Source organism: Coturnix japonica, chromosome 2 (genome assembly GCF_054131305.1).
Source record: "Coturnix japonica strain WE chromosome 2, WE-NBRP24, whole genome shotgun sequence".
Lineage (NCBI taxonomy): Eukaryota > Metazoa > Chordata > Aves > Galliformes > Phasianidae > Coturnix > Coturnix japonica.
Window position 1 is genome coordinate 31,270,801 of NC_140664.1, and position 21,138 is coordinate 31,291,938.

The following is a 21,138-nucleotide window of genomic DNA, read 5'->3' on the forward strand; positions in this document are numbered from 1 at the left end:
GCTGTGGGCTCACGTTGCTTTAGCTATTCCTTGCTTTCCAAGGAATTCACTGCCTTGCATTGATGGTTTAAGATCCTGAATTGTCCTAAGGTAATAGCAATGCGAAACATAATAGAATAATCACTACCATGTTTCTACATAATAAGAACAAATGCTGATGGGATAGGTAGAGGCAAAATTGAGATTCATAGCTGTGCCTCAGTGAACAGCTGTCAGAGCACTGTAAGCATTCTGAAGTATTATGAAATACAACGCGGTCTTGCTTTCCTGCTCCACAAACACCTATGGCTTATTTTGTACAGAAATAGCTGATGATGTTGAGCTTTGCCATAGGCCGTTTAAGCTGGTGGCAAGCGTACTGTGTGGGGCTAATGCAGAAGAAAACATTGAATACCTAGGCAGATGCAAAGTGGCAGGTGTGAAGTACTCCTATAACTGCATGCAATGGAAAATAAAATGTGGGTGCTCCTTTTTGCCTGTGAACAGTTCCAGCTGTCAGCCAGCGGAGTTGAAAAACACAGGTAATAAAAATTAGCAGCAGCATTCTGTGCTGTGTTTCTCTTCCAGAAGGCTGTCTTGTTTCTTCTCCGTCTATTTCGATTTCCTAAAATCTGAACAAATCTATTGCTGAAAATTAAGGATTATGCAAATAAATAAAGATAGGGATGAAAGTATCTTCTCAATCATCTCATGTTCCGTTTGTAATTCTTAGGAAAAGTTAAAAGGCTGTTATTTGGCAGAAGGGGTCAGTGATGGGGTCACTGGAGACTTCTTCAGTCAGGTACAGCAGCTAATTAGCCTCAGGGGTGAGACTTGCTGTTAACATTCCTTCTCTAAAGCTTTAGGGTACAGCTGTCCTATTTCTTGTTTACATGGAGCAGGCAGTGCACCACCTGTTTTGTCTGCTTTTCATGAAGGATTGAAAAAATCTGATTTAAGTGGTCAGTACTTTGCATGTGTATTGGTTGAAACAGAGAGAGTAATGTATACCTGTGTAAGCTGAGGCATACAGAATTCAAGTATTAAAATTTCCTCATGTTCATTTATGTGCACGTTACACTACGTTTGTTAGTGATTGGAAGAGCTGGAGCTGTGGAATCAATTCAGATCTGTTGAAACAGCTTATAATTGTTCAGAAATACAGAAGTATCTCAGAGATAATGCACGCTTTTACCATGGTTTTGTGCCATTTGCTGTGGTAGGAGTTGGTTCTGTTTAGTTAGCACGTAAAAGATGCTCTCCAGGTCCTTCCCAGTGGCTGGGCCTCGGCCTGCAGGAAGGCTGGGCACAGCCCATTGCTCACAGCACTTCATGTTTGAGGCCTGCCGAGCCTCAGTATCAGAATGGCTTCTGATCAGCCATAGTAGTATCAGTATGGCTTCTGCTGGAAGGGACCCCAAGGATCAGCAAGTTCTGACCCCTCTGCCACAGACAGGGCCAGTAAATGATGAGGACAAAGGTGTACAGCTCAGCTGTTTTTGAGTATTGCCTTGCTCTCTACGGCCTTCTCCACTTGAGGAGTCTCAGGCTGTGGGTGTGCTGGCATGTAGCTATGGAGAGCTGCCACAACAGCTTCTCTTGGGCCCAGCTGTCTGCTCCTTCACAAAAATGGAGGGCAAGCGAACACACAGTAAGCAGTCTTCACATATACTAGAGCATGACCCTGACAGTGGTGTTTGCTCCCTTTCCCACAATTAATGGTTAGCCGTTTCTGATACCTAAACACTTCTATAAAGAAGGTGCCATCTCCCTTTTAACTTCCTGTATACGCACTTTCAGGTAACTCATTTGAACATATTCATTTTAGTTATTTCCAAGAGCTGTTCTTTCAGCTCCTCTCCTTCCCTCTGTCAGGTTGAACACAAAAAAGATGTCACAATTGTTTATGAACTTTTGGTGATGTTTCCTTCATTAGGGAAGAACCCAAAGTGTGTGTTAATTTGTACTGAACTTGAAAGGTCAGGGAGAAGATGCAGGATGGGGAATCCTATTTATGGGAATTGTGGGAGCGAGGCAGGGGGAAGCTGGAAGCAGGTTCCAAGGGAAAACAAGATTTATACTTGGGGAAAGCTGTTCCTTTTTACCAGAGGAACAGTGCTGATTTAACATTAGATGAGACTGTCAAAGGGTGATGGTTTACCTTACATTATTGCAAAATTAATATATTTTTTTTCTGAATAAAGGCTTGAACTACCATAATGTATATTTTTTTTATTTTTTTATTTTTTTTTTTTATTATAAAAGCCTGTATTGTTAATGTGAAAGTCCCATGGTTAATGCTGACAAAGTCATTCATGTTCATTACCTTGGTATGAAACTAAAAGCTTATACACTGTCCCTTGTTTTCATGGCTTTACCCCTTTACTAAAATATGTGCTGTAATGTTTTAGCAAATAGCCATTATTGTTTATACACTGTAATTCAGGGGGATGTAGTAAATGGCATATTTTAAGGAGTCTATTTCTTTGCATATAAAATAGCTGTAAAGCTTACTGGAGGTGAATAGTGGCTACTACTTAGCTCTCAATTGTTGGCCACATTACTGAAATGATGAAGATATATCACTGGCTATAATAGGGAAATAGCTGCCATTTAACACAGTTGAGCATTAAGGCTGTCATTTACGCTGCTGAAGCAATCTTATTATTATAGTGAATGTAAGCTGCTTTTGTTTCTCCATATGTGTAGACGTTCTGGTGTATAAAATGCATTGCTTTTTGTAACAGTAAATTACATGAGCTAGAAGGATGCTGTTGCTTTTTAAATGAAGTTTTACCTGGACCCTTTGGCACAATAAAGTAAAATAATGGCTGGTTTGGGAATCTCTTCCTTTGCAGTAATTTCAACAACAGAATCACCTTGTGCCATCCTTATAAATTTTGTTCTAAGATAAACCAGAGCAGATAAAATCATGCTCTTGTATATAAGCCTTCACAATGAGAACAGCTTCTAGAAATGGGACTTTCATGGAATCATGGAAAATCCTGAGTTGGAAGGGACACATAAGGATCACTGAGTCCAACTTTGCATTGCTTATTACCAAAGTAAGAGATGCACGATACCCATTTCAAGGTGAGTGCCCTGCAAATTAAAGCTCATCCTTCACCTGGAATGTCTCAAGAGTCATGACTTCTTTGGGGTTATGCCTGCAGTCTGTATTTGTGTGCCTGGGGAAGATGAATTGAAAACTCAGCTGTTTTCTTTTTTTCTTCAGTTTTCAATGTGCATTTATGCATACTGTACTGACGATAAAGAACCCTGGCTCAACTTTCACTAGTGCTATAGCTAACTAAATAGGCACAATTCAATCAGGGCTGTGTAAACTCAGAAAGGGAATGGTGAGGGGTCTGGAGCACAAGTCTTATGAGGAGCGGCTCAGGGAGCTGGGATTGTTCAGTCTGGAGAAGAGGAGGCTCAGGGGAGACCTCACTGCACTCTACAACTTCCTGAAGGGAGGTTGTGATGAGGGACTTGGCCTCTTCTCCTAAGCAACAAACAGGACCCAAGGAAATGGCCACAAGTTGTACCAGAAGAGGTTCAGATTAGACATAAGGTAAGCCTTTTTCTTGCACAGAGTGGTCAGGCACTGGAATGGCTGCCCAGGGAGGTGGTGGAGTTGCTGTCCCTGGCAGTGTTTAGGAGGCGTCTGGATGAGGAGCTACGAGATATGGTTTAGTGGCTTGTGGTAGCAATGGTAATGGAAGGACGGTTGGACTAGATGATCTTGTAGGTCCTTTCCAACCTTGTGATTCTGTGAAATTATACTTAATGGGGAAAACCACCAAAAGTAGTTCTAGGACTTTAAATGTTGTAATACATCCAAATTTAAAATAAATGCTTTATGATACACTGTTCATAATATACAAGATAACGTTACAGAAGCATGATGCTGACTTCTCTGTAGAGTGGATTGACATCTGGGAAAATACTCTAAGAGCTAGAATTGATTTTTACTTATGAAGAAAAGACCTTTAATGTGTAAAAGTAATCTTCACTATTTACAATAATCAGAATGGGAAGAAGAGAGGACAAAAACTAATGCCACAAAAGAAAAGCTAGGATGCAGCATAGCCCCATCACTTATTTGTCCCTTGTTCTGTCCCCATCAGTCTGCAGCAAGCCCTGTGAACAGAGGTGAGATGCTGCTGGATGACTGTGGGGTAGGATGATACCCTCTGCAAGACTGTCATTAAGAGAAAAACAGTTGGGCCCACAGGTGTTATTTCCATTAGGTCTACTGCTGTTACTGCTTTAATATTCCTGTATCGGTATCTCACAGGGAGCCAAATCCTGAAAATGGACTTTTGTTTTTAGGAAGACCCCTATGACCAACCTTAATACTAGAGCTCCAAGAGCTGCATCTCTCATTCAAGATCAGTGCCATACTCTTCTGGCTAAGCAGAAGGTTGTAGAATTACAGAATTCATAGAATCATTAAGGTTGCAGAAGACTTTGAAGATCATCTAGTCCAACCCAACCCATCACCACCATGCCCACTAACTGTGTCACTTAGTGCCAGCTTTCCCGAACGCCTCCAGGGGTGGTGACTTACCAGCTCCCTGGGCAGCCTGTTGCACTGTAGCCAAGTGGACAGCAGCAAAACAGCAACTAAGCACTACTGGGGTTTACAGCAGTTGCTGAGTAATGACACAGGAATCGATGAAGTGCATGGTAACAGTACCCAGCAAACTTCCGATGTCTGATCATGGTATCTGCAGCCCATCTTGAGTAGCCACCTACTCTTAGGCTGAAATGGCAGCTGGCATCAGCTACTCAACCAATCCCATTTACTTTCAATCACACCATTACTACAACCTCCCTCCTCCATCTGTGTAAACATATGTCTTTGTTAAACACCACCATTTGTACAGGATAAAAATTGTCAATGCTGACAAAAGTGCCCCCCACATAATGCTGTTGTGATTGCTGTGTTCTCCTTCAGCAGACTCTAAAGAAGTCTGTGAGCTGTTCAGCATCATGTATTAATGAGAAACTTCCCTCATAAGTCAAATTCACTTAGTGAAAATGGTATGTATACTTTGTCCTCAGGTAATGGTTTCCTCTCCTGTATACCGTGTTTGGTTTTGTTCATTTCTTTGGCTTTTATCATTACAATACTTTTAAAATACTCCTTCAATCATTCCATCTTGGTGTTATTAAATATGAAGCTGTAGTTAACCACGAATAGAAGTTAGACTCACTGAGGTTTTTCTTTCATTTTCTCTATTATTCATTCAAAACGGCTCCTCGAACTCATTGGGAAGGCCGGTCCGGGCTGCAGTCGGGCGCTAGATGGCAGCATGGCAGTGCCGCTGTGAGCGGGTCGGAGCTGCTGCTCGCTTACTGCTGAGTTTCATGCAGTTGGGAGAGAGTTGGCGTTGAGTTTTGCCCCTGTCGCCTGTATTGTTATTTATTTGTTTGTTTTTAAAACGAAAGCTTCTCGGGGAGGTGAGGTTTTGTAAAGGGAACTGTTTGTTCTCGCAGTTAATTGATTCGTAACTGATAAGACAATCTCAAGTACACTTGAAACTGTATGGTCATGTGTCAGACTGTGTATCTGTGTTCCACGCACACCTGCGTGAGTGCCATTAGCCCTAAGGTGACCTACCTGGCAGCGCTGCAAGCACGGGCTGATTTTATCTCTGTGTTATTCTGTAAACAGATGATCCTGGTACAATTGAAATCAGAATTTAGCCCAGGCTCTTAGCACATACGTGGAACCATTTAGGTTGGAGAAGACCTTCAAGAGCATCGAGTCTGACCAGCACTTAATGCTACCAACTCCACCACTAAGCCATGCCCCTCAGTGCTGCTGCCAGGTGGTTCCAGTGTCTCACCACCTTTTCTGTGAAGAAACTCTTTTTCATATTCAATCTAAACCTCCACTAGTGAAACTTGAGGCCATTTCCTCTGCCCTGTCACTGCCACCAGAAAAAACAGCTCAGCACTTCCCCTCTGCTCCCTGTTAGGAGCTATAGGCTGCTGTGAGGCCTCCTCTCAGTCTCCTCTAGTTGCCTTCTAAATACATGACTTTGAGTAATGCCCCACTTCTTCATTAATTCCAGTGTTCCTGTTGGCAGTAGGTACATACTTGAGAGGCATCTACATAAACGAGGAATTAATGAGAGGCACAAAAAAGTGGTCACAGTTCTGTTTGTGTTTGGTCTAATTTTGGATTGTAAATATCCCCAGTTAATGTAGGCAAAATCTGAGATCCAAGTTACACTGCTGTATATTATCCTTCAGAAAGTTCAGTCTTCTTGCAGCTTGTAGCTTAGCTTCCAGAAAATAGAGAAATTAATCATGAAATTAGTGTAGTAAAGGTTCCAAAATGTATTTTAATTTGGGATACAGAAGAGATTTAATGATGTTTTCCTTTGTTTTTTCCACAGGGCCTTGTAACTATTTTATTCTAAAGGAGACCAAGCAGAAACAACTATATTTTTTCCTCCTGAAGGTCCCACTTAAAAAGTATAACTGAAAAACCAGTTAACTTGGTCACATGTGTGTGAATATATGTACATACTGGAAAGATAAATGCTGTGGTTATTAGTTCAAATAGCTCTTGTTACCTGGACTTTCCAATATAGACATCAACCTATTTATAGATTTCAACCCTCCAGTGCTTATTCAACAACCATGTTCTATGCAATATATTAAATTGCTAAATTTTATCCCATTGTTACAGCAGTAAATGTTTTTAGCATTTTAGCAGGATGACTGCATATGGGACACATGACTGTGTTTAGCCTTGTTTCCATCATGGGACTTTTCCAACAGAAGTCAGCTTGGTGGGTGGGCAAAGCCATTGACCAAGAAGATCGACCATGCAGTAATTTTTGGAATGCCTTTGTGCAGTGGCCCCACCTGGCCTTGCATTAGACTCGCTGACCTTGCTTGTCAGTGTAACTGAAGATGTTGATGTAATATCAATAGAGTTAAATACTCTTCTGAGTTATCTAGATATTTTTCTGAGGATTGGACACATACTACCAGAACGAACTGCTCAAAGCCAGGGATCCCACTGGTAAAATAAAAGAATATGGTTATAACTATACCATAAAGATGAAGATAGCAATATTCCATTACAGAGAGGAACAATAAATGAAGTTGTGGGTGTTACTGACTATGCTATCAAATATTTTGATACCAATTAAAGTGTAGTGCCACTAGAGATGTTTTCTTTGCAGCATGAGACAGAAGTACAAATACTGACTCAGAAAATGACAGTGGGGATATGAGCTAGTGCCACAACAGATGTATAACAGCAGAGAGGCACGTATAGCAGAGTGATTCAGAAAAAAACAAACAGGCATAGGATTGTGTGCTATGGAGATGGCAGAAACAGTTTTCTCATGTGAGGACAGAAGACATTTTCTCCCATCAGTCAGGCAGAGAATTCTGACACAACCTTAACAAAAGTCCCAAGTGGGAAGGACTCATGGTAAAGTTAGATGGTCGCAAACCATTGGCTTATGATGAGTTTCATTGTTCACTACTATTTTTAAAATTGTTTTAATTGTTTTTTTTCATTTCATGATTTGTATGTAGACTTCCAAGATACCTAGAGAAAACAAATAAACTCTTGATATTTTACTCAAAGTGAGATTCTTAGTCTGGAGTTCAAGACTCAGAAAATCTCCTTTGACCTTTGTCTGTCTTGTATGGACAACACTGAAAGGAAATTAAAGTGACCTAAATTCAATTCGGCTTCAAATGAACAAATTTCCAAAGAACACTGGTAGATATCAGCTTCTGTGTTGTCCTATTCATGGTACACATCTAGTAGTTTAATACACAAAAACTACCATTTCTTCTTATATGTCTAATGTATGCTATTGCTATCTGATTAGTAAGATTAAGAAGCCACAGAGGGAGCTGAAAACAGGAACAAACCATTGAACATGGGCATTCAGTGAATCCAGAAGCAAAATGAGCATTTTTCATTAATATTTCAGCAAAACTGGATTCTTTCCCCAAATAAAACAATGCTGTAAAATAACACAGATTCAACATCTGCTGGATCTTCATTAGTTTAAGTGTTATGGTTTGATTTCATGAAATTTTATCAGCAACATTTAAAAATGAAGTAAAGAGAGTGTTTTTCCTACCAATACCAAGGCCTTTGTGCAGTAGGAACCTGTACATATTTGCTGTTGGTTTTTGTGGTGCCAGTTTAGCATTAACTCTTGCTGTTTCTTCATTCTCTCGGTAGAACAGCCAGTTGGTATCAAATAGCAGCAATTTTTGTTTGGCGATCCCAGAGTTCTGTTCTCTGCTGTCCCCATCTGACTTGGGGAAGTCATCAAACCTTTCATGCTTCAGTTGGGCAAGAGAGGGCGTTGTTGTGTTTTCCTTTTGAATGTGGACATTAATGGCATTGCTCAGATAAAATGGGAGTTGATAGTTTGGTGGATCTTCTGCTGTGAGCTGATGTACGCATTCCAAATAGAGAAATGCCAGTGGAGAACAAAGCCCCTTGCAGAGGTATGACCACTAAGACCATACATAATAAAATGAACACCTACTTGTACAGCTAGGCAGAATCTGTATAAATGCCTTAGACTTCTGTGTAAAACTTGTTAAAGGTTAATCTGTAGCTTTTTTCTTGCTTCCTTATCAAATACCCTGTAATGGGATCAGATCAGCCTTAATCTCCTTTCCAATTGACCCGAGAGATGATTAGACACACAAAATGTCTAGACAAGAAAGTGGTTTCTTAGGGAGACTGCAACACTAGAGATGTTTAGAGCAAATGTGCCTTCATATATTGCCATAAATAGCATCTAACAGAGACAAGCAACTGGTGGTCTTTGCAGTGGGAACACTAATCCCACTGGTGTGACTGAGTGCACTTCGTGTTATGAGAAAATGGAGGGTGGTCACATGATTGTTCAGGTCTGTCAGACATGTAACAGCCTTTCACTCTGTGCTTTATTACCGGTGTCCTCTTAGCATCAGAAATTCCAGAAACAGGGTTTTTAAGAAAGTTTTGCATTAAGGTAAAAGAGACAGACTGAGATCTGGAGATGTCAGTCCAAACAGAGGTGGCAGGAGGGCAGGCAGGGAGACAACTAGCTGCCTCAAGGTTTCTAAACCACTACCCATTGGGCACGGCCCTCTAGCCAGTTCCTTACCCAAAGGAAGGTATACCTGTCCAGGCCATGGGCAGCCAGTTTCCCCAGAAGAATACTGAGAGAGACCATGTCAAAGGATTTGCTGAAGTCTAGGTAGACTACATCAACAGCCTTTCCCTCATCTACCAGTCTGGTCACCCAGTCGTAGAAGAAGATGAGGTTGGTCAAGCATGACCTGTCTTTGATGAACCCATGGCCTGATCCCCTGGACATCACGCACATGTCATGAGATCTTACCCAAGATGATTTATTCCATAACTTTCCCCAGTACCGAGGTCAGGCTGATGGGCCTGTAGTTCCCTGGATCCTCCTTAGGGCCCTCCTTGTAGATGGGAGTCACATTGGCAAGCCTCCAGTCCTCTGGGACCTCTCTCTTTTTCTTTCACAGTCTCAACAATAGTTCCTGGTTCATCCATACCAGTCTTCTTCCGCTACAGCTCACCTTGTGGCATTTAGGGACAGTCTGTTCTTATGCCTTTAAGATTTCCATTTTGAGAAGCATCCAGGCTTTCTGGACCCCTTTACCCTTACGGAGCCACTCCCAAAGGACCCATGCTACAAGCGTCCTGAACAGGTCAAATTCCACCCTCTGGAAGTTCAGGATGACAGTTTTGCTAGTCACCCTTCTGACATCTCCAAGGATAGAGAACTCTACAATTTCATGGTCGCTCTGCCCAAGACAGTCCCCAACCTTCACATCTCCTACCAGTCCTTAACTGCTAGGGAAGAACAGGTCTAGCAGTTCACCACCCCTGGTAGGCTCTTGTTCCAGATGTGTAACCGATGACAGAATGAGAGGGCATGTATCTCAAATGTAGCATTTCTAAATCAAGAAAGACTTGTTTAAATTGATATGCAGGCAGTTACAACTCTGAGAAATGTGTGCTGTGGGCAACTGTTTTCAGATAATCTTAGTTTCATTACAAAGATTAACTCTTTTGGCGTGGTTTCCTCTTTGGTAGAGTAACCTGTGAGGTGCAAAGGTGCTGCCTATACAGTATTAAGTACATTGTAAAGAAAATCAAACATTGCTGAAAGTAGGAAGGTCAACCTTATTGAGCTGTGCAGTATAAAGAAAAGTCAGGGAAAGAAAATGGTGCATTGCTGCATTTGTGTACTGTGCACAATACAGAAAATCTGCAACCACTGAAATGCTCAAACACCTTAAAATAATTTGAAATCAAAAGAATCTTGAAGTGACTTTGGCACTTGCCTGCTGTCTGGTTGCTTGATTCTCATTTGGTTGGGAGACAATTCATTTTCACTGCTTGGCTTGAAACACTGAATGGGTTAGCTTATTCTTTTTTATCAGTACATCACTAAGGGTCTGCAATCTCTTTTTTTCTCATTTCTTTCTCTTTTCAGAGTCCTGACAAATGCTGCTGCACTTGCTGTGCACGGCCAGGCATCACAAGATCAGAGCTTGTGGGCTCACATAGTGACAAGATTTTAAGAAACACTTCATACAGAAAGCTGTGCAGGGCTGTCAGTAGGTGGTGTGCCAGCATGAAATTGAGTAAGGCACAGCGCTCATGAGTGAAATCTTTTAGGCAAAATGCAGAGCAAAAGGGGTTCTACCTATGAGACAGTAGAAACTCTGTGGTAACCTTTGCAAAACAGAAACAGAATTATTACCCTTGTTGACCACTGCAGCCCATGGAAGTACGTTCTATGCATGTTTGCATGTGGTTTCTAGTATAGCAATCGGATATTATCTGTATGTTGAAGGCTTTTGCGATCTTGTAAGCATGCCTCTAATAGGTGGAGCACTGGACCACTTGGTTGAAGAGTCTTGTGTATGTGTCATAATCACATAAGTTAAATTCAGCTTGCTGCTTGTAGAGCTGTCAGCCTGAATGCTCTTGAAATTAAGCTTTCACAGTTTGCCATCTGGGTCCTGTACGAAGGCAAAAATGTTTCCCATCTCTAGTACTACATATTAAGAGACAAAATTTGAGTTTTCTATACACCTGCCAAACCCACAACTTGGTACCAATTATGGTCAAACATTTTCTTGGAAAAACAACACTGTTACAAAATAAATCTCTCAGATAGATTACGAAAGTTATTTAGTATAGAAGTTTCAAGTTATGCTTGACCGGAATCACATGCTGGTCCTCATCACTGTAGTTAAAAGTCTTGATTTCTTTAATTCACTCTTGTTTAGGCAAGAAATTTGCTCACCTAATTGGTCTGAAAAGCGTACATCTTTAGTATTTAACTCTCCAGTGTTAGGATGTGTTAATAATGGAGATTTAATTCAGCCTGTCTATGATTATAACAGGAGATTTTAAGCAATCATAAGGGTTAAGTTTGAAAGGCTTTTTGTGAATTTTTGACTCGCAGCTGGTAAAATAAAAATATTTTGTATTTTTTAAAGAGTTGAGATAAATGGTGTGAATTTTGTTCAAATCGCACATTTTCTCCTGCCTTTACTTTTCATTTCCATCTATAGTTGCTGTTCTTTACTGCTTCCATACCTGTACAATAACAAAAACACCTATTTGGTTTTGTGATGGCTACACAGCCATCCGGCAGTTCACCCCTAAAATATGCACGTGAAGGAAGTGGCTGAAATAGAGCATGGGATAGAACATACATACAATTATTACTCCTTTTGCTGAATTTGTGCCCAGATGAAAGAATTCAGAATATTAGAGTTTCATCAAGTGTTAACACAACTACAAAAGGTAGGTATGTAAGAGTGTGAGCACCATCATTGGGAAGTATTGATGTTATATATTCTGATTTTTAAATTAATAACATACATTTAGCTCAGAGGAGTGTGATTAAGCATTTGCCTCGATCCACAGATATCTTTCAGTCTGTCAGTCCTTTCATGCAGACTTTACAAACTGGAAATCACACAGTCTTGGTAAAGTTAGACAGGAGATAATTAAGGGTGGTTAAAACTTTTCAGAAATCCTGATTTTGATTGTCCTGTGACTCTAATGTTTTGTCTTACTTATAAGCCACTTTTCTGGGTACCAACATATACCACTGACACCTTTCTCATTGTCGTTCTTCTCTGGCATTTTTCTCAGAACCTGTGTGTGGCATCGGGTCCTTACCGAAGGCTGGCATTCTTATGCTCCAACTATCTAAAGACACTGAAAATATGGTGATTGTTAGGATGTTATACTGTTTCTGATGAAATGTCAGAGATATTTTGACAGTTCTACAATGAACCTCCTGGCTTTTTTGTTTTCTTGTTTGCATTTTTGTTCTGTTTTGTTTTAATTTAAGTCTGATACTGAGTACCTGAATTGTAGTCTTGATAACCAGTAATATCAGCAAATGTAGTTTCCTGAGAAGAGCTACAGCTCTAGAGGTCTCCAGCACATCAGTGATGGTTCTTGGAGATATATTTGCATCTGGTGGGAGCTGAATAAGTATTCAGCTGGATATTTGTGTCTTTACTGGTGATAGCATATTAATAAGCACTTGTCTGTTTATTAACAGAATCCTGTTTTAATTCAAAAGGAGAGAAAAAACAATCAAGGCTTATTCACTTAAACTGTAGCAGCAAAAAAAACCAACAGCACCCAGATAATCAAAAAGCGGAATCAGATTGTGAATGAGTTCTTCATTTAAAAAAGACAACATGCTAGATAATTATATTTTTAATTATTTGACTAATTGTTGACTAATTGGCTTTAACATGTGAAGGCCGTGCTAACAAATCATAGCTTTGGGAAGTGTTTACTTTCAGGATCAGTAAAACATGTATCTGTACAAACAAAAATGCCAAACTGAAACATCTACAGTGCCTTAAATGCAGGTATCATTGGTGAAAAAGGAACGATGATTCCAGAATCCTTTGTGGAGATGGCATAAAACCCTGTAACACAGTATTTTATCTATTTTCTCTAGTGGAATATTTCACTAGGGTTATTATCACAACAATTTTGCTACGTTCAATGAAATTAACATTGATTCCATTTGTCAAAATCATATGGAGACTGCAACTGCACTCTGCTTTATTACCAAATGAGTACAATGTGCCCTTCAACAATTCTCTAAACTCTCAAATGCCTTGGAAATAATATGCTGGAATATTACCGAAGTGTGACTGAAGCGCCATTTGTGCTACGTGTGACAGTGCACAAATGATACTCCACAATAAAAGTTCAAACTATATTAATCTTTCACAAAGGTTCGTTGACTGGGAAGATGCTTCAAATACAAAATAAAGGCTAAAATAAAGGTTTCTTGGCCCCTCTTCCAATTATTTCTGGGTGTCTTCTTTGTATGAGCCCTTTAGAAATATATTTGTCTTATACCTAAAACTAACCAATGAGAAAGAAGAAAAATGTAATAAATTAATTCTACAACCATGTTAGTGAAAATTTTACATTTGCATTTGCTGTAGAGAAATCCCTTTTGGCAGTGCTATCACTAAGTATGTAATGGTAGGCAGTGTGAAGTACTTATTTTCATTCCTTGTGGATGACTGTGCATAACTCATTTGGTGGTTTTGCTTTCCTTTGCCATCTTGAGTTACAGCCATTCCTGACTCAGAGAGGTCAGACTCTGCCCATAGTTATTCCTTAGTACAGGAAAGAAGAAACCATGTTATTTAAATGCAAGGTAAATTTTCAGAATTTTAACACATTAGTTTTGGGAATGGAAGGAGTGACCTCTGAAAGGCAGAGATTTTCGGTGGTAGGATTATGGGACTGGGAACGGGGAACTGTTCAAGCAGTTTTTTATGGCTTTCTTGTTTTTTGGCCCTTGGGCATTTCCTCTCACATTTTATTTCCCTCCCTGGTGAACTGGAGATACAAAAGGAAAGGGTCCTGAGTGCAGTACAGGCATCTGAGAATTAATTACTCAATATCTACACTGTTACCGTAGTAAAACTTTTTGGAGATTGTCTGTCAGTGTCTAATCTTGACCTGAGGAACTAAATCAGCAATGGAAATGCGGACCAAAGAGACATGGCCAAGGCTGTGCTACAACTGTGTGCAGTTCAGGGGTACACTTCTCCTAGTTTGCGCTACATAAATATCAGCCCATTTTTCCTCATTGATTTCCATCATTTATTTAGATGCATATAGTGGAAATTCTGTACTTCAAAAGCCAAGACCTCATCTAAATGTATCAGTGTCATCAGAGGCCAGAAATTACCTTTAGTGGCCAATATTTTTCTGGAAACAAGGAGAATATACGGAGGTCCTGGTAGGAGCATATGCCCTCCTTTGTGTTTGCTGCAACAGCCCCTTGCTCAGCTGGTCAGTGCCTGGACAGAAAAAGATCTCCCCAGGGAGTGGTGGGATTCCTCCCTTGCCTTGGAATAAAAACTGATTTATTTCTTCATTTATCAGCAAGGAAATTGCCATCTTTGGCTATGATGAAACAACCTTCTGACATCATGTCAGAGATTAATTGCTTAAGACCAGAAGGGACTGCTATGACCATCTAATCTGTTTTCTTGCATAGTATAGACCTTTGACTGTTCCCTAAATAACTCATACATGAAGGCCAGTATATCCCCAAGGAAAAAGCCAGTGTGATCATCTTGTGAGGGTCTCCCATTACTCTAAGCACATTTTCCAATCTGTTAACTGGTCTGTGTTGTTGCTGTTTTTAATTTGTGCTTTGTTTTTTTGTTTGTTTTTGCTTGTCTTATCTTCTTGGACACCAGCTAATCAAAGACAAGGGGGCTTCATGTTTTTCCTTTGAACTGACCTCTGTATGACAGAAACTGTGAATGAGAACCCTTCCCTGTTTTCCGCTTAGTACTGTTTGTTTACTGGTATATGAATCTTGAAGGCAGTGGGACAAGCAGCCATAGTTTCAGTAAAGATGGAGAACATCCCATCCTTGTGTGTAACCTGCATAGTTGAGGTTTGCCAGTGTAGTGGGAGAAGAATGGTTGATTCCCCTCAGTCTGAAGCAGAATTTGGATTTTAAGTCTCCTCTTCCTGGGTTTGAGAACTTGCCACAGTATTGCCATGCAAAGGCAGGTCATCAATGCCACTGCTATTGCTTTTCTGAACCAGCACACTAAGCAGATCTTCTAGGAACCAGTGTTTCCTACCAGCTGTATGAGGGCATACATACATCACAGGGAAACAGACAAACAAGAAAAAGTAAGGAAATTCAACAATTCACACAGCCAGGTTTGCTGATGTATCTGCTCTTCATGCATTTGAATTGCTTCTTTCAGGGCTTTTGATTACCTATGAGTCTCAGCCATGGGATTTTATCGGTAAGGACCATGTCTGCCCACACTCTATAGAGTCAGCTGTATTTGCTGTGACAAACATTAATAAGCTACTGGGTGATGAGTAAATATTTAACAATATTTTCTTTGCTTCACTTTACTTATAAAATAAATATATTTGCAGAATATTCATTTTTCCCTAGGTCTGGCAGCTTCCTGGAGTCTTTCACTTATTGACTTTTAGCAGATATGTTCATATGCTGTATCTAAAAGGATGGTGAGGCAATCTTTATATTTTGCAGATAGCAAACATTATGTTTCCATCCCCCTTTGAGAAAATCCCTTTCTGAGGTTTAAACTAAATGTATCTCATCTTCATATTCAGTATGGCTCTACTTATGCTGCAGTTTCCAAACTATTCTAACCCTTGATTACCTTTCTTTTTTTTTTCAGTTGGAATTTTCAAGGATTTTTGAGTTCCATTTTGTAGATAGTACACTTTCTTGATGAGTCAAAAGGGCTTTCCTTAAAGGATTGAAATAATAGTTGTTTTTTAATCAGTATTTCTTAAGCTTTTGTACACAAAATGTATTACACTGCAGAAGTCTTTGTTCTCTGGATGAATCTTGTTTGCACTTCACAATAAAGAAAAGACTATGGGATGGGTCCTGGACTGAATCCAGTGCTATCCTCGATCCTGTTTCATCAACAGAGTAGAAAAGACCTCATATCCTGAAGTTTAATACTATGGTGCAACTAAATAATAAGAACTACTCATCCGCATTGCAACTTTTATTACATGGCCAAGTGAGCCTTTTAAGTTATGCTAACCTTATGTGTTACTTTTAGCTCTTCATTGTCTAAGTCCTTGAACTATCTCTCATAATCTTGTCAGGTTATGCCCATAGGAAAGAGTGAATATGTGGTACTTAAGTCCTTTTTTCCCTGCTTTCCTCAGATTCTACTCAGTAAATATGACCAGCGTGTAGTTACTCCTCAGCAAATCTTGTGGGCTTAACCGAGCTATTCAGATTCATCACACATCAGCTCAAAGGACTCTTCAGATCTGAATGCTGGTTAGTGGACAGAAGTACACTTAATAAATGGCAGGATCGCCCCCAGATTACTTACAACACTCCCGCTGCCTCTTCAAGCATCAACTGTATGTGCACGCTGTCTAGCAAAACCAGTGTCCAAAACAAACAAACAAACAAACAAAACAAAAAAAAACAAACAAAAAATCATCTTAAAAAAGAATGGTATTATTGGAAAGTAAAATATATTGAGAGTGGCACGAGAGTTCTTTATAAATATATTACTTCAATAAGTAATTGTTCTTTTGACATCTTGGGTCAGCTTTTTCTCTGATGATAAAATTTATTCAGGAATTTCAGTAAACTCATTAGAAATGGCCATCATGGAAGACATTGATCTTCTCTCTGGTTTTGCAGTATGAGCTTTGTACTTGTTATCAAAACATTACTGCTCTGAAAATTATTTGTACCGGTATTTCTGTACCACATAAAAAGTACAAAGGCAAGAAGAGGAATGTTACAAGCATGGCTATAATGGCCTAAAACTTGAACATAAGAAGTTCCATACTAACATGCAGAAGAGCATGTAGGGGTGACGGAGCACTGGAACAGGTTGCCCAGAGAGGTAGTCCTCCTATGGGAATATTGAAGACCTGTCTGGATGCCCACCTGTACCTATTGAAGGGTACCAGCAGGGAAGTTGGACTCAATGATCTCTTGAGGTCCCTTCCAACCCCTGCAATTCTGTGATTCTGTGACAGTACTTAGTGCAGTGGGCAGGAAGGCTTCAAGTAATTCTTCATGCTCCTGAAAGTTTTGAATTCTACTCTGAGTTACAGACACGTGGCCTTCATTGAAGATTGCATGAGTGATCTGGGTGCAGAAATGGCTCGAATGCTGACTAGAGGAAATACTTTCAGTGTGTCATATTTTGAGTTGCACCCTATGCTTTCTCCCTAAATAGGTAATTGCAGAAAAGTGTAAATGAAGGGGGAAGTACAGTCAAGTAAGAAGTAGGATAACTTGATCGCTTGGTTCTCTTTTCTAACCTCAACTGCTAGTTTTTATACTTCTTGACCCTTAAGAATTACATTTGGTGTAATGATTTTTATTTTTTATATTTTAGCTAATTGTGTGTCATATTGAATCAAGGACTGAATACAGCCATTGGAAATGTGATTAGATTTGTAAACCAGTCATAGTGCCATGTGAAAAAGGAGTTTTTCTATCCCTGATTATTCACCACAAATTACACATTCTCTAAGTTATTCTAATTGACAAATGACCAAATGATATTTGAAAGGATGCTGTCAGGACATACTGCTTCTAGTTTCTGTTGACTTAAACCTTTTCTTAATGACCTACCATTAAGAATTGCTTTCCTTTATTACTTTATTTTTCCCAGGGAGAACAAAGCCAAATGATTGTTGCTTCAGCTCTTTGGAAAGAAAGCAAAATATCAGAGGGAATTCTTTACAGAAAAGAAGAGTGAGTAAAAGCCTTTGAACAAAGGACTTAAATTCCATCTGTCATTTCCACCCACTACTAAATCTACCAAAGACTAAACATTTATCCCACTGAGCTGAATACTCTGATATCTAACTGTGGTGCTATTGATCACTGCACTACATAGGCCTGGCTTTTTAGCTTTTTGAAACTGTTAACATAGATTTAAGTGCAACAGAGGAGGCATGAAGCCATGAATGTTTTATTGGAGAGATCGAGATCATCTCTCAGCAGGTGTGTTCAGTGCCATCGCTTAAAAGATTAACCTCCTATCCTTACATCAGCAATTATGGCAGAAACTGCCTTATTAGGTAAAACTTATTAGATAAATTGAAAATCTAATTCTATTGATAAATTCATTCAATAAAAGAGACCTCATGGCTCCGAGCTATGTGGGAAAATCTGTAGTTTTCTTTACTTCTTCATGCATAGGAATCAGCCAGCTAATCAAGAATTAGTCAGTAGCCATGCAACTTAGAAACTGTATTCAGGAGGTGATTATTTTGCATATCTATTTTCTGTGTACCACATGATCTTTGGGGTTTTCTTCATCAGTCAAGCTCAATAAGACATAACACATCCCTTCCCTTTCCTAGGAGGAATTTGCCTAGTAATCGTTCCTCTGAGGCAGTTTCTTCCAAGAGACTTATTTTATGTTTAAGCTTTGGCTTCATGATGCCCTGGTGTGTTCAGTAGGTGCAAGTGTTGCATTTTGTTTTTATTTGTTTGTTTGTTTGTTTTCCCTCTAGAAGGGGATGTTACTGTCTTAGTTTTCAAAAGCAGTGGTGAATTTTCATGCACATCTCTTCTGCACCTTGATGTACTTGAGTCTCTTCCAACCAGTTCCCAGAGAAATGGGATTTGGGTAGACTTGTAGGTTAATCAGCATGAATTTGAAAGTCATTAGTGCATCTGAAGACTAAGACTTTGGTGTCATGGAATGTAAAATAAAGTAATACCACTGAAAATTTTACTATGTCTTCAGGGCAATTTACATTTAACTAGATGACTTGAGTACACTGTACCAATGATCACCAATTGCTGTATTTATTATTAGAGAAACCTTTTGTTAGTTTCATTAATCATTGCCAAATATGGACTCCCCTTATTTACAAGAAAAGAGATTAAACACACACACTTTAAATGAGTTGCTGAAGGTCAAGCATAAGACCTGTTTTTACAGAAGTACTTAGATGGTGAAGTAGCATTGAAGTTAGTGGCACAGGATACTGTGAGTAAATTTAAATGTGAGTATAACCCATAGCTTTTATTTGAAATGGAAACCAAACTCAGTGCTATCTGACTAGACTTTCTGTTGTGGCTATGCTACTGTGGCAGCAGTCATCTTGTGCAGTTCTTCAACAAGTTGGATCATCAATTCAAAATACAGACTTAAGTTCTATAAATAACACTAGTAGGTTTTGGATAATCTTTCACAAATGTTCCTCTTTCTTTCAAGAAACACTGAGTATGTCTATGGTTTATGGGTTGGATTTATTCCCATAGTGTGGGAATTTTGCTGGATTTGTGCTAATATAAATGCCTTTTATAGGGCAAAGAACTGAAAAACTAGAGACATAACAAGTTATAGACCAGTCAAGAACTAGACTTCTCCCTGTAATTAATTTGCGAGGTGTGAGAGTTGCTGTTTGTGTAGGAAGATGTGACAGCCTCCATGTACCACGTATCTCGTTAAACTTGTCCATGGCTGGTTTCTCTGGATATCAGAACATCTGTAAGTTTTTCTTGGTATGTAATCCCATTTCATGGATGTATCTCTCTGCCTCATCACCTCTGTCTCTTTTCAGATCTCATCCTGAAACATATTTTTTCTCCTTTGCCTATGTCTCTTAGTTTGTTTCTTCCTTGGTCATCGATCTTATGACTGAATGCTTTAATGCATTCACCATAAAATGTCTTTACAATGCTGTTTTTTGGAGTTTCTTTCAGATATAATATACTTGATAACATTATTAAATTCCATTAAGGGCTTTAGAATGTAATTTGTATAAAAGATTCTTAAATAAAGTCATGCGTTTGCAAAGGGTTTATTCATGCAAGGAGAACAAAATTGATGGTGCTGTTCTTGTGAATATGTTTCTAAGTTAGACCATAATATTTCACAGCTGGATATCTAAACACTCAAAGCCAATTGTTTACTGAAAGCCTTGGGATGTTAAATTTTCCAGCGTGGCTTATGCAGCATAACATGGCTCTGGGAAGGCGCTATTTCATGGACATATTGCATGATACTTACTCCACCCAGCTTCAGGTGTCCCAGCAGAATTCCTAAGTTAGAGCTTGATCACAATGCAGCCATATGCCTCCATCAGGCAAGTAAGAGCACTGAAGTTAGAAACCTGTTTCACCTCATGTACTTGGCAAAAAGATTTTCTCAAAGTTTGATCTTGCTGGCTATTTATACAGTTGCTTTCTGGGTGCTTGCTAAATCTCAGGTTGGTCTGGCTCTGCTTGGGAGGATTTTCCTGTTACCTCATGATAAAAATCATCCATGCACCAATTTAAGATTTTCATGTTTGCTGTTAGGAAAATCTTTTTTGCAGAGTGGCTGTATCACTTGTTAGGTGTCCAGTGGACATTTAGCAGGCAAGAATTACAGGAAAAATGTAAAACTAATTCATAATTAAAGCAGAATAGAAAAGGCCAAACGCTGATGGGTTTTTGTTGTTGGGTTTTTTTTATTTGTTGGTTTTCTTTTTTTCTTTTGAGTGTCCTTTTCATGTTTGACCAATTTCAGCTGTGATAAAATATTCCCTGCCGGCATGTTTCTTCTCCCAGAATATCTCCAGTTCACTAGTCTCAAATTATGACATGTATCCCTGGATATGAAAGCTTTTGGCTGAGCCTGAATAAGCTTTCTGGTAAGACAGATGTTCACTCTTTGGATATGTAATAGAAAACCCATCCAGTGTCTCATCAGTACAAAACTGATGATGTGATCCAACTTCAGGTGCTTTGTCTCCTACAGAAACTTTCATATCTATTACCTGGAAAATAGCATGATGATTTCAAATTGGATTCTAGACACTGATTGAGGCCAGGCTCTAATTCAGTGACAGCATTAAGTCTTTCCATTTATTATCCAGTTTTTATGGGGCTGGGAGGGATATAGAAAAATAAAGAGAAGAAAGAAGAAGCCTACATGTTGTATTTTTTTTCCTATTTTTTTAAAACAACAACTATTATTTTCTTTTTCCTTTCTTAAGCTTTCCATTGTCCTGAAGCAGAAGCCTGATTTTTCACTCTGTTGCAGGATGGAAGGTAAACTCCA